At 51.1% G+C, this 13,440-nt stretch overlaps 1 protein-coding gene across 1 annotated transcript in view; it reads right to left on the reverse strand.

Moving 5' to 3' along the window:
• The window catches only part of LOC122920190 (natural cytotoxicity triggering receptor 3 ligand 1-like), a 162,888-nt gene that overhangs the window by 56,511 nt on the left and 92,937 nt on the right, over nt 1-13,440 (reverse strand). The window lies entirely within an intron of this gene.

The following is a 13,440-nucleotide window of genomic DNA, read 5'->3' on the forward strand; positions in this document are numbered from 1 at the left end:
TTCCACCATACTTTACACGGCGTGTCACCGTTTAATTGACACTGGCGTCACGAACTTTTAATCATCTGCCTGTTCCAGCATTTGCCCCAATTGAAGACGACTGTGGATCCCAGGTTAGTGGTCAATCTGCACTACAAAGCTCAGCACACACTACTGACCCCCTGGGACACTGCATCGCTCTTTTTGGCGTCACGAACAGGATCCGCATACTTCGACAGTGCAGAGAAGTGTGAACTGTGTGCTTTAACCATTCCACTACCGTATTACAAAGACTGTAACCTTTATTCCTAACTTGTGGATTACAATTGTGCCTGGGAGGAATCAGAGACGCTGTACTGTGTTGCGCTACCCCCAGAGAAGAAATACTGTGTTTTATTGGACTTTTCATCATCCTGCTTGCTGGCAGTGAATTGCGGCTTCAAGACAGTTAAAATGGCCGCCGGCGCCATGAGGCTTTTTACTGCGCCATCAGGATGTGCAGAGGCGCGAATGTTTGGCGCCGAAACCTTCCAAGAAGAGGGAGGAGACGACTGCCCTGGAGCGCCGCCCACCTTGAGGAGTGGCGAAGCGGCTCACTACTTTGAAGAGTTACGCCTGGGAGGCGGGGCTCCGATGGAGATAGACTGGCCCAGTGCGTGGGAGGAGGCAGAATCGATGCAGCAACCAGGAAGAGAAGAGATGGCGTGCGCTGCAGAGAGCGAGGATGAGACCACGTGCGAGTGGGGCGCCACTCCACCGGACTTTCCGGAGTTGGGGCCGTGGGATCCTCTAGCCTGGACGGCCACCCCCTGGGCCCAGGCCATGGACCTAAGCATCACCCGACCCGAGTCCCCACCGATCCGTCGCCGGCATGCAGAATGGCCGGCTATTATGGAGGAGTTGAGAGCCGCGGTGGCGCAAAAGAATACCAGCAGGAAGAAGCGCTTTGAGGAGATGGCGAAGTCCATACAGGGAGACTCCTTTCCGGGTAAGCCCCAGTTCGAAAGGCGCCGCGGGATCGTGGTGTCCTTTGATAAGGACAAAGGCTATGGGTTTATCCAGGAGTTGGGGACTGGCCGGGACTTTTATGTCAACCGGCGATCAGTAAAACGGCACTACCTCCCAAAACATCTCCACAATCTGACCATAGGGGAGATCGTAGAATACACCCCCGCTGAAAGTCTAAGGGGCCCCTACGCCACCGCAGTGACTCGCCCGAAGGCGCCGGCTGAGAACTGGGACTCTGGGAAAGAGAGGTCAGAACCGGTTGAGATAGCGAGCGCGCACGTGGAAAAGGGCCGGACCACCCATCTTCAAAGCCAGGCCTACCTCAGTCCAGACGTCTTCTGGGAGCCGATCGTGCTGCAGGGGCTGGAGGAGCGGTACCCCCCTCCGGATGCAGTGAGACGGGAGGAAGAGAAAGAGCGGCAGGACAGCTGTCGGAGAGCCGAGGAAAGTGCTGAGGCCCGGCGTCAAGCAGCAGCTGCCATTGTTCCCCCAGCGGCCGGACCCCCTGGACCTCCGGTAGATCCAACCATCTGCACCAAAGCGGAACTGGAGGCCCTACGAAAGAGGGTGTATTGGGTGGCGGACCTCGGCATAGCAGGAGGCGTGCGATGGTTTCCATTTCCGAGGACGGAGGCCGAGATGGAGGCCGTGAAAGACAAACCTCCCCCTCTAAAAATTGTCAGGGGAGACGGGTTTCAAATGTGGCCGTCCTTGCCAGAAGAACTGCTGCAGGTTCCCTATGTTGACTCGTCGTCTGAAGAAGAACATGATACTCGGTTGTGAGTACTTTTGTCCTCTTGTTCATCTCCTTAATGGCCGTTTGTCCCTCTAGTTGGCAGAGCTGGTGAAGCTCGCTGCCAGTTACCCACGGCCGGTGGCATCCTAGTTGAATGATGTGCCACTGTGTATCAATGCTTCCAGCTGCCTTTGTTATGTTTGGGACATCCGATCTGCTGCTGAATTCCCGGTTGTGCCTTGAAGTTTTTGCACAAATTTTACCCCTTTTACCCCCATTTCAGGTTGAAAAGACATTTATATGTCAGCACTATTTTAAAGGGTAAGCAGGACTTGCCAGGATAACAAGGCCCTGGTATTGTCAGAGTCCTGTATTGTCATTTTATATATGTGCTGCTGACAGTATTTAAGTAACCGGTTTTTCTATTCAAGTATATGTGCCCAGAGATGGACTTCCTATGTGCAAGCCTCTGAGAGGTTAATTTATTATGGACTTATTTATTGTCATGGACTATCCTGGTTCTTTCAACATCCGCTGTGCCAGGTCAGCGCCCCCGTTCCACTCACTATCCTGTGAAAAAGAGAGCGACGCCCCTTGTCACCAGACTTCACCATTTCCAATTGGGTCTGATAAGAGTGTAATTGACATATATGTATGTATGCATGTGTCTTTCTCTGTTTCAGGTCATGATTCCAGTTGGGCGGGCCCTGATGGAGTACGAGGTCGTACTCAGCTTAAAGCAGCGGGGTATGTAGTGTACGGGAGAGTAATACCCCGTCACTACAGAAGGGTCACTTGGGTGTTGTCGTTTCCCCTGTACTTATGGGGAGGTTGGTATGGAATATCTTGTCAATGTACTGCTATGTATTTTCCTGTTACTGTGAAACGTGCGTATGCAGGCCGGCTAGGGTGTCATTCCAGCTCTGAGTCACTAGAGGGAGCTAGGGAACCCTAGGTTATATAAGGCCCAGTCAGGAAGTAACAGCAGTGTGTTCAGACAGTGGGAGCAGAGGTCAGAAATGATCCTGTGTCTGAGTGAAAGCCAGGCTATGGGCCTGTGAGAGCATAGCAGGCCTGAAGCCTGTCGGCTAGGAGAGGGTAGTAAAGGCCCTGTAACCGGGTTCCGGATCCAAGGAAAAGGTTCCCCTCCTGAGTCATCATCCGTTTAGCTGAAGCAGCATAATCAAGATAACAGCCAAGACACAGATTACCACAGAGGCCGATCAGATAAGCAAGAGGTACTCAAGATAACAGAGGAGGTACTAGTCAAGGACAGTTTCAAGGGTACGCCAGATAAAGGGCATTAGACCTTGGAGAGAAAGTCACATATGAGTCAGGACCCAGTCAGGAATAGTGTGCAAGCCGCCTGTACTGCATCTCCTGCAATCAACACTCTGTATTATACATTGCTAAGACCGGCCATTCTGTAACTCCCAAGAACCACCTGTATTGCTATAAGAAACCAACCGTCTTTAATGGAACTGTGCTCTTCCTGTGTCCATGTATTATCCTGACTGATATTCAGTAAAAGTTCCAGTTTTTGTTGGCTATCCTGTGCTTGCTTCATTCTTCCACCATACTTTACACGGCGTGTCACCGTTTAATTGACACTGGCGTCACGAACTTTTAATCATCTGCCTGTTCCAGCATTTGCCCCAATTGAAGACGACTGTGGATCCCAGGTTAGTGGTCAATCTGCACTACAAAGCTCAGCACACACTACTGACCCCCTGGGACACTGCACAGACATCCCAACCTGCAAAAACTCATTTCCGGGAGGTTTTCTTTTTTTTTTTCTTTCACGAACGCGCTGTTGACGGAAGCTTCAATTCACTCGCTGACTCGGCTCTTGGTCTGAGTCAGGAAGTTTATTCTTTAAAACCCTGTGTGTAAATGTGTAATTATCTACCCCACTGTAGGAAAAACAACAAGCATCCAGGGGGGGTGAATTTAACACTGGGGTAAATAATATAATTAAAATGGAGGGTTAAATGTGTAAATGTATTTAAAAAAAATACATCTCTCTCAACAGTTATATAGCTACTGAATGAGACAGAAGTAGGGATTCCTTTAACATATATATCTCCTTGAGAAGCCAAATTGACTCTAAAGGGTTAACTCAACCTGTAATCTAAACTCTGTGTCCTGTCATTTCTCTTATCTCTCTGCTGACTGCCGTCTGTCCCTTAACCCTATCACTGCTGCAGCCCGGTCATCAGCCTCAGTGTAAACTGTTCTAGTGACTGACGGTTCTCAGAGAATCGAATGAGTCTCTAACTAAGGCTACTTTCACACTGGCGTTCAGAGCGGATCCGCTCATATAATGCAACCGATGGGATCCGTTCAGAACAGATCCGTCTGCATTATATTGTAGAAAAAAATTCTAAGTGTGAAAGTAGCTTCAGACGGATCCGTCCAGACTTTACATTGAAAGTCAATGGGGGACGGATCCTTTTAAAAATTGAGCCATATAGTGTCAAATTCAAACGGATCCGTCCCCATTGACTTACATTGTAAGTCTGGACGGATCCGTTTGCCTCCGCACGGCCAAGTGGACACCCGAACGCTGCAAGCAGCGTTCAGGTGTCCGCCTGCTGAGCGGAGCGGAGGCCAAACGGAGCCAGACTGATGCATTCTGAGCGGATCCGCATCTACTCAGAATGCATTAGGGCAGTACGGATGCGTTCGGGGCCGCTTGTGAGAGCCTTCAAACGGAACTCACAAGCGGAGCCCCGAACGCTAGTGTGAAAGTAGCCTAAGGCTACTTTCACACTAGCGTTCGTCGGTCCGCTCGTGAGCTCCGTTTGAAGGAGCTCACGAGCGGACCCGAACGCAGCCGTCCAGCCCTGATGCAGTCTGAATGGAGCGGATCCGCTCAGACTGCATCAGTCTGGCGGCGTTCAGCCTCCGCTCCGCTCGCCTCCGCACGGACAGGCGGACAGCTGAACGCTGCTTGCAGCGTTCGGGTGTCCGCCTGGCCGTGCGGAGGCGTGCGGATCCGTCCAGACTTACAATGTAAGTCAATGGGGACGGATCCGTTTGAAGATGCCACAATATGGCTCAATCTTCAGGCGGATCCGTCCCCCATTGACTTTACATTGAAAGTCTGGACGGATCCGTACGAGGCTATTTTCACACTTAGAAAAATTTTCTACGTTTAATGCAGACGGATTCCTTCTGAACGGAGGCTCCGTCTGCATTCGTTCGATCGGATCCGTTCAGAACGGATCCGATCGAACGCTAGTGTGAAAGTAGCCTAAGTCTGATTTTTTGATTCTTTTAACTGTGACTCATTCGATTCTTAGACTCCCTGTACTCTGTGACTCAGAGCTGCTAGTGCTTGCGTCAGCTCTGATTGGTTGCAGGCCGGGGTGGGCGGGGAGAGGAGGGTCGGCTTCCACGCTAGGATCAGATTACGCTCCTCCCTGCTGCCAGTCTCTGCTCTGCTATCTGACTGAGCTGTTTGACCGGGATATATTGTTTCACATGCGGGCGTCAGGGAGCCGCTATCTAATAGCGGGAGACTCCCTGAACGTCCGGGAGACTTGAGATCCCTGAATATGAAAGTCTTACACTGGTAACAACTCCGGCCTAATTCTTATCCTGGAATAAAAAGGTGCTTTTCTGAATCCTGAAACTTCTATTCCAATGCTGTTCTGACAGTTGGCCTGACTGTCCTCAGGATTTGAACTGGATGTGTGGATGCTTCATGCTGTCTCCTACACCTACTACAAAGGTGCCTAATAAGTCCTCAGGTAATGACTATCTTGCTAATCCTTTGCCTTGCATAAACATGATAATTCCTTAAATATTCGGCTGCATGCAGTTTAGACGTTGTTCACCCTGGAAGAGCGATCTATAGGAGTGGATTGCTCCCCTCTAGGTAGAATAGTTGCAGGCTTTAACCCTGGACTGTGAAGCCGACAGGGACAGAGTAGAGAGGCTAGGAATAGGCCTCCCTCCAGATATTCAGCTACATGGCTGTTGCTTTCTGCGCAGGCTCATGAGAGAACTGCTTTGAACTGAACTCTCACTTGGATTGACCCAGGGGCGTACATAGAAATCACTGGGCCCCATAGCAAAAATCTGAATTGGGCCCCTTAACCCCGCCCAATACTCACCATGGCCCCTCCCACTTCTTGACCTGGCTCCTCCCATGCCACACCCCCATTAAATAAATTTATACATGACCTACAGCAACTGTTAGGCCCAGGCTACAAACACAGAAAACAATCTCAAGAAGTAAAAGGACGACACTTTACATCAAGTCTGAGGATGATAGGAGGGAGCGGAGCCATAGGAGACCCCCAAACATAGAGGGGCCCAGTGCCTGGACAGAGGATGCAAGGGAAGGAGCGGAACCAGAGGAGACCCCCAAGCAGAGGGGCCCAGTGCCTGGACAGAGGATGCAAGGAAAGGAGCTGAGCCAGAGGAGACCCCCAAACATAGAGGGGCAAATTTGGGGGTCTCCTCTGGCTCAGCTCCTTTCCTTGCATCCTCTGTCCAGGCACTGGGCCCCTCTATGTTTTGGGGTCTCCTCTGGTTCCGCTCCTTCCCTTGCAGCCTCTGTCCAGGCACTGGGCCCCTCTATGTTTGGGGGTCTCCTCTGGCTCCGCTCCTTCCCTTGCAGCCTCTGTCCAGGCACTGTGCCCCTCTATGTATGGGGGTCTCCTCTGGCTCCGCTTCTGTCCTTGCATCCTCTGTGCAGGCACTGGGCCCCTCTATGTTTGGGGGTCTCCTCTGGTTCCGCTCCTTCCCTTGCAGCCTCTGTCCAGGCACTGGGCCCCTCTATGTATGGGGGTCTCCTCTGGCTCCGCTTCTGTCCTTGCATCCTCTGTCCAGGCACTGGGCCCCTCTATGTTTGGGGGTCTCCTCTGGCTCCGCTCCTTTTCTTGCATCCTCTGTCCAGGCACTGGGCCCCTCTATGTATGGGGGTCTCCTCTGGCTCAGCTTCTTTCCTTGCATCCTCTGTCCAGGCACTGGACCCCTCTATTTGGGGGCCCCAAACATAGAGGGGTCCAGTGCCTGGACAGAGGATGCAAGAAAAGGAGCGGAGCCAGAGGAGACCCCCAAACATAGAGGGGCCCAGTGCCTGGACAGAGGATGCAAGGGAAGGAGTACAGCCAAAAAAGACCCCCATACATAGAGGGGCCCAGTGCCTGGACATAGGACAGGAGGGAAGGAGCGGAGCCAGAGGCGACCCCCAAACATAGAGGGGCCCAGCCCAGACTGTGACTTACTTGTCTTCAGGCCAGCCAGCCAGGGACACAGCCGGTGCACTGCTCACGACACTCACTTCAGAATCTTCCTCCCTCTCTTGAAGACAGTCCTCAGTCAGCTCGTCTCTCTCTCCTCAGCTCAGGGCAGGCACTGACTCTGCTGGTGACGGCCGACGGCGTTCGAGCCGATTCTCCTGCCCGCTCCCTTGCGCCACTGGCCAATCAGCAGCTGCCTCAAGCAGCCCCTGTCTTGTCGTGCTGATTGGCCAGCGGCTCGAGCGCCACATGCGGTGCGGGTCAGGAGGAGGTCAGGTCAGGATCAGCCTCAGGTCGGGGGGGGGGGGGGGAGAAAAGCGGAAGTCTGAAGATGAGTTGATGTTGGGGCTAGGCGCTGGGGAGAAAAGCAGCCGCATAGCCGGCTGCAGGTCATGAGTGGGCGGGGCCAAATAGTGTGGGCGGGGCCTTCTCTGCGCTACGGGCCCCATAGCAGTGGCGTGGTCTGCCTCTATGGGCGGTACGCCACTGGATTGACCTCAACCAGCCAACTGAACTCCACTGAACTCAACTGCCTAACGTAGGTCTGAGCTAAGCTATTTATACACACTGGCACTGCTCCATCTTGTGGAGAAACAAATGTAGTGCACCCTGACTAGGCCTGTGTAAAGGATCTCTGCATATAAAATCACATTGTGACATGGAGAATATGACAGGAGATAAAATGCAAAATGCAGGCATATTACATGACATTAATACATAATTAAAACACGTTTGCGGTGCCCACTATCACGTAGTGGGACACTGCACTGGGAATTGTAGTTTGGCAACAGCTGGAGGTGCGCAGGTTGAGAATCCCTGGATAAAATCATTAATTATGCAAATCATGTCCAGGGCGGAAAAAATAGTGTTGCTCACCAATCAGCAGCATAAAACAATTGAACATCTTTCAACTGCGGCGCGCTTCAGCTGCTTTCATATTCCTCCACAGAACCAAAGAGGAAGTAACATCCACTGAATCCAGATCGAGGGCTGGAAAGCAAAAATGGAACACAGCGTGCGCATCTAATCGCATTGTAGTCACATGAGCGCCGTAGAAGTGTCAGCTAATCATTTGGCACATACAAGAGGTCAGCATAAGTATAACATACCTACCTATTGAGACACACCTCAAACCACTGGTGCTGACAGCACCTGATCTACATCTGTGTGTCCTTCACATTTTCCTTTCATCTCCAGCGGCAATGTGTCTGATGAAGGCTAATATAGCCGAAAACGCGTTCACGTGTATGTCGCATATAACCTGCAAAAAATAAATTGCAACCAAAATATACCTCTCACTGCTGTGATTTTTATTATACTACATTCTGGGGTGGGAACCCTATGCACAGCGGAGAAAACCCGGTGTGAACTAATTTGTTCTACATACAACATAGGGAGTCATTTATTATACTGAAACATGCCTATATTAGGCGTGTCTCAGGCGCAGACGGCTGCGCAACTGTTACTTGAGCCGATAACCGCTAACGCTCCCTGCTCACACTAGGTCTAAAATAGCGAGCGTGGAAGGGGAAGTGCAATGAGCCGGACCGTGGGTACATTTACACGGACACCAAATTATGCAGTGGGTCAGGAGATGGGTATAATAGTCTATATTTTTGTTCGTGACGCCAATTGCAGCGTTCGCAGGGTTCCAACACAGGGCCCTTTAAGGTTGTTGTAACTCACATACCAGGTTAGAAATGCCAGAGTGGTGTAATGTCTCTGTCTGGTAATTGCAATAGTGTCAACGGTGTCTCCTACCTGGGTACTGCTGGACTCCTGGATCCTGGCTCACTTGCAATAAACTGAGTGTGGTGCTAGTAGGAGTAATTGAGGAATTTGCAGCAGTAATTGAGATCCAGACCTTTGGTAAAGTTCAAACTTATCTTTACTAGTTGCAGTTTTCATCCAAGTGAGATACAGCATTAGTCTTTGATCCCAGCAGGTATTGGCAATGTGTGGCAGGAAATTATCTTCTGCTCTAGGAACACTAAACTGGCTTAGTCCTTGCTGAACACATTGCTGCCACCTGCTGGTGAACATAGAGATTACAGCAATATATATTTACAAGGCTTTACAATGCACATTTATGTCACCGCCAGATATCTGAGAAGCTCTGACAGACATTCTTCAGAACCTCCTGCTTGAGGTTCTTTTGTTTTGCTTTTGCTGATGCTAGAAGCTGTTACTGCTGCATCCACAAGATAAGTCTGTTTCTTTATTTCTCCTGTGGGCTTGATCCTAGGTGACCCTGACTCCCTCCGTATTAAGTGTAGGGAGCCGGTGGTCGTGTCCCCTCACTATTATAGGGTGTTCAGGTGTCATACAGTCGAGGAACAAGGGTATGCAATTTTCTACCATTGAGATTTTTGCATAGGCTGAGCAGTAAGGGAGAGAGCTAGGGCTGTTACAGGGCTTACCTTTTTGTTCCTTAGTTTTGGATCAAGTCAGTCGGACCTTCATTTGTGTCTTCTAGTTTTCTGTAACACCATCCGTGACATTATAAACCGCCAAAACCGTCTCAAGCATGGATCCGGTTTCACTTTTGACTGATCGCATGCAGGGTCTTTCATTGGAGGTAGCAGATCTCCGTAAGACTGTATATCAGTTGCAGGTGACCGGTTCAGCTTGCGTTCATGGAGTTTGTTTTGAGCCTAAGATCTCGCTCCCGGATACGTTCTCCGGGGGTAGTGAGAATTTTGTTTGTTTTAGAGAGGCTTGCAAACTCCAATTTCGTCTACTTCCCCATTCCTCTAGTGATGAGGAGCAGAGGGTGGGGATCATCATCTCGCTGCTCAGGGATAACGCTCAGTCTTGGGTCTTTTTGCTGCCGGTGGGGGCACGGCCCCTCCGTTCAGTGGATGAATTTTTTTTAGCCCTGGGTCAGATATATGATGATCCGGATCGTATTGCTCTGGCTGAGTCTAGACTACGTCTTTTATGCCAGGGTAAACAGTCCGCAGAGATATACTGTTCAGAATTTTGGAGATGGGCAGCTGATACTGGTTGCACTCCGAAGTCAATTTTGCCATGGTCTTTCAGAGGGATTGAAAGATGCATTTGCCTTTCATGAGAGACCTATCTCTTTGGAGTCTGCCATGTCTCGGGCCGTTCGTATTGACAGGCGTCTTAGAGAGAGAGGAGAGATCACTCCTTCCTGTCATACTCAGTCCAAGGACAGTGCGGCGGTCTCATTCAGTGCGCAGGGGTCTCAGTCTCTCTCAATCCCTTCTGAGCAGGAGCCCATGCAGCTGGGTTTGCTTGTCTCTGACAATAGAAGATTCAGCTCTCAGAGGAGGGTTTGTTTCTGTTGTGGAGGTATAAATCATTTGGCAAATGTTTGTCCCTCTAGGAGATTCAGGCAGTTTTTTGAGAAATATTTCGAAACAAACTGAAAAAAATCCTCTAAAAACGTTCCATCTGTTACTATTGGCAAGGTTGATGCTGAAATTGAAGGTTTTCCGTTTGCTTGTAGTTTCCATTTTGTCCTACCTGCCAGGGTGGTGCTAGAGAGCAAGAACATTTTTTGTGAGATTTTTGTAGATAGTGGAGCAGCTGTCAATCTCATTGATAATCAATTTGCTATAACACATGGTTTCCAGGTAGGCACTTTGGGAAAGGATATACCTGTTTTTGCTATTGATTCCGCTCCACTTTCTCAGAAATCGTTAAAGGGCATAGTTCACAATATCCGTTTGATTGTGAGTGATACTCATGTTGAGGATGTGTCATGTTTCGTCCTAAGCGGGTTACCTACTCCTCTAGTGTTGGGGCTACCCTGGCTCACTAAACATAACCCCACCATTGATTGGCAAGCGAGGCAAATAAATGGTTGGAGTGACTTTTGCAGAGAGAATTGCCTCACGACATCTGTTTCTGAGGTTTCTACTAAGACTGTACCATCTTTTCTCTCTGAATTTCCGTATGTGTTTTCTGAGAGTGGTGTTCAGGAGCTGCCCCCTCACAGGGAGTACGATTGCCCTATTAATCTCATCCCAGGCGCCAAGCTGCCTAAATCTCGTTTATACAATCTGTCCCAACCTGACAGGGTCGCTATGCGTGCTTATATCTCTGAGAGCCTGAGAAAGGGACACATACGACCCTCGAAGTCACCTGTTGCCGCTGGTTTTTTCTTTGTTAAGAAAAAAGATGGTTCTTTAAGACCATGTCTGGATTTCAGGGAGCTGAACAGTATCACAATTCGTGACCCTTATCCGCTTCCTCTGATCCCTGTCATGGAACCATGGACCAGACGTACAACAAGAGATAAGTGGAAATAAGAAGGCTTTATTGAAAGTCAAGCTGTGAGGCAAAAGTCCAAACGGATGGCTAAACCGAAGCAGGGTCTTGCGAAGCCAGAGGGCAGGGACCAGAAGGGTAGTCAGACGAAGCCTGGATCAGGAACCAGCAGGGTAGTCAGACGAAGCCTGGATCAGGAACCAGCAGGGTAGTCAGACGAAGCCTGGATCAGGAACCAGCAGGGTAGTCAGACGAAGCCTGGATCAGGAACCAGCAGGGTAGTCAGACGAAGCCTGGATCAGGAACCAGCAGGGTAGTCAGACGAAGCCAGGATCAGGAACCAGAAGCAGAAGCAGTCTTGGAAGCATGTGAACACAGGAGGACCAAGCAGGGAACTGAAGCCACAGACCTCCTATATATATATGAGCTAGGCATGCAGCTCCTCCCAGTGGGAAGGAGAAGCCGCAGGGTGGGAGGCTACAAGAAACCCAGAAACCAAGATGGCCGCCAGCACATGTCAAACGAAGGAGAACAGCCAGAAGGTAAGACCATGACAGTACCTCCCCCTCAAGGGCCCCTCCTCCGCGGAGTAAAGAACGGTTTCTGAGGGAAGCGTGCGTGGAAGACTCGGAGCAAGGCAGGAGCATGGACATCTGCGGAGGGAACCCAGGAACGCTCCTCTGGACCATAACCACGCCAATGGACCAAAAACTGCACCCGACCGCGGACCAGGCGTGAGTCCAGGATATTGCTCACCTCATACTCCTCACGATTACCCACTTGGACCGGACGAGGCCGAGGAACCGAGGAAGTGAAACGATTACACACCAGTGGCTTCAACAGGGAGACATGAAACACGTTGGAGATCCGCATGCCAGGAGGAAGCGCAAGGGCATAGGCTACCGGGTTTACCCTGCGAAGCACTCGGAAGGGACCAACAAAGCGAGGCGCCAGCTTGGGAGTGGGCACTCGAAGGTTGAGGTTGCGGGTGGACAACCATACGCGGTCTCCGACCTGGTAGGAAGGAGCGGGCGCTCGTCTGCGATCAGCCTGGAGTCTCTGGCGCTGCGCAGAGACCTCAAGGGACCTCTGGATCTGTACCCAAGAAGCACGTAGGACGGAAAGGTGATCCTCCACAGCCGGAATATCCTGGGGAGAGAATACCTCCGGTAACACGGCAGGTTGGAAACCATAATTGGCCATGAAGGGAGACGTCCCAGAGGAAGAGTTCACCGCCGTGTTCCTGGCAAACTCAGCCCACGGCAGGAGGTCAACCCAATTGTCTTGGTGATCGGAGACATAGCAACGAAGGAATTGCTCCAAGGCCTGATTGGATCGTTCTGCGGCCCCATTGGACTGAGGGTGGTAGGCCGAGGAGAAAGAGAGATGAATCCCCAACTGGGAGCAAAAGGAGCGCCAGAACCTGGACACAAACTGACTCCCCCGATCCGACACAATCTCCCTGGGCAAACCGTGCAACCGGAAAACCTCCCTGGCAAAAATCGTGGCCAACTCTTGTGCAGAGGGTAACTTCTTGAGAGGAACACAGTGGCACATTTTGGAAAACCGATCCACAATCATGAGAATGACCGTATGGCCTCGGGATGCAGGGAGGTCCACATTGAAATCCATCCCCAGGTGTGACCATGGACGCTCCCCGGTGGCTATGGGTTGCAAAAGGCCCAACGGACGGTGCCGAGGGGACATACTCTGGGCACAAACGGAGCATGCCGCTACATATGCGGCGATGTCGGAACGTAGAGAAGGCCACCAGAACAGACGTGAAACAGCCCAGGACAACTGATTCTTTCCAGGATGCCCCGCGGCCTTGGAGTTATGGTAGGTTCGCAACAACCGAGTGCGCAACTCCTCAGGCACAAAACATCTGCCGTTGGGTCTCCCAGAGGGAGCACCAGATTGAGCCGCCAAAATCTGCTCACCCTCGGGAGAAGTCAGGCTGGTGCGAATGGCGGCCAGGATCTGATTCGGAGGTATGACCGAAGTCGGAATCGACTCCTCCCCGGACAGCTCGGAGTACTGCCGTGAAAAGGCATCCGCTCTGATGTTCTTGGAACCGGGTAGGAAGGAGACCACGTAATTAAAACGTGACAAGAACAGAGCCCATCTGGCCTGACGTGGTGTCAATCTCTTGGCCTCAGAGAGGTAGGTCAGATTCTTGTGGTCCATCAGGATGAGAACCGGAACCACCGAGCCCTCGAGCAA

The sequence above is a fragment of the Bufo gargarizans genome, chromosome 10 (genome assembly GCF_014858855.1).
Source record: "Bufo gargarizans isolate SCDJY-AF-19 chromosome 10, ASM1485885v1, whole genome shotgun sequence".
NCBI classification, from domain to species: Eukaryota; Metazoa; Chordata; class Amphibia; order Anura; family Bufonidae; genus Bufo; species Bufo gargarizans.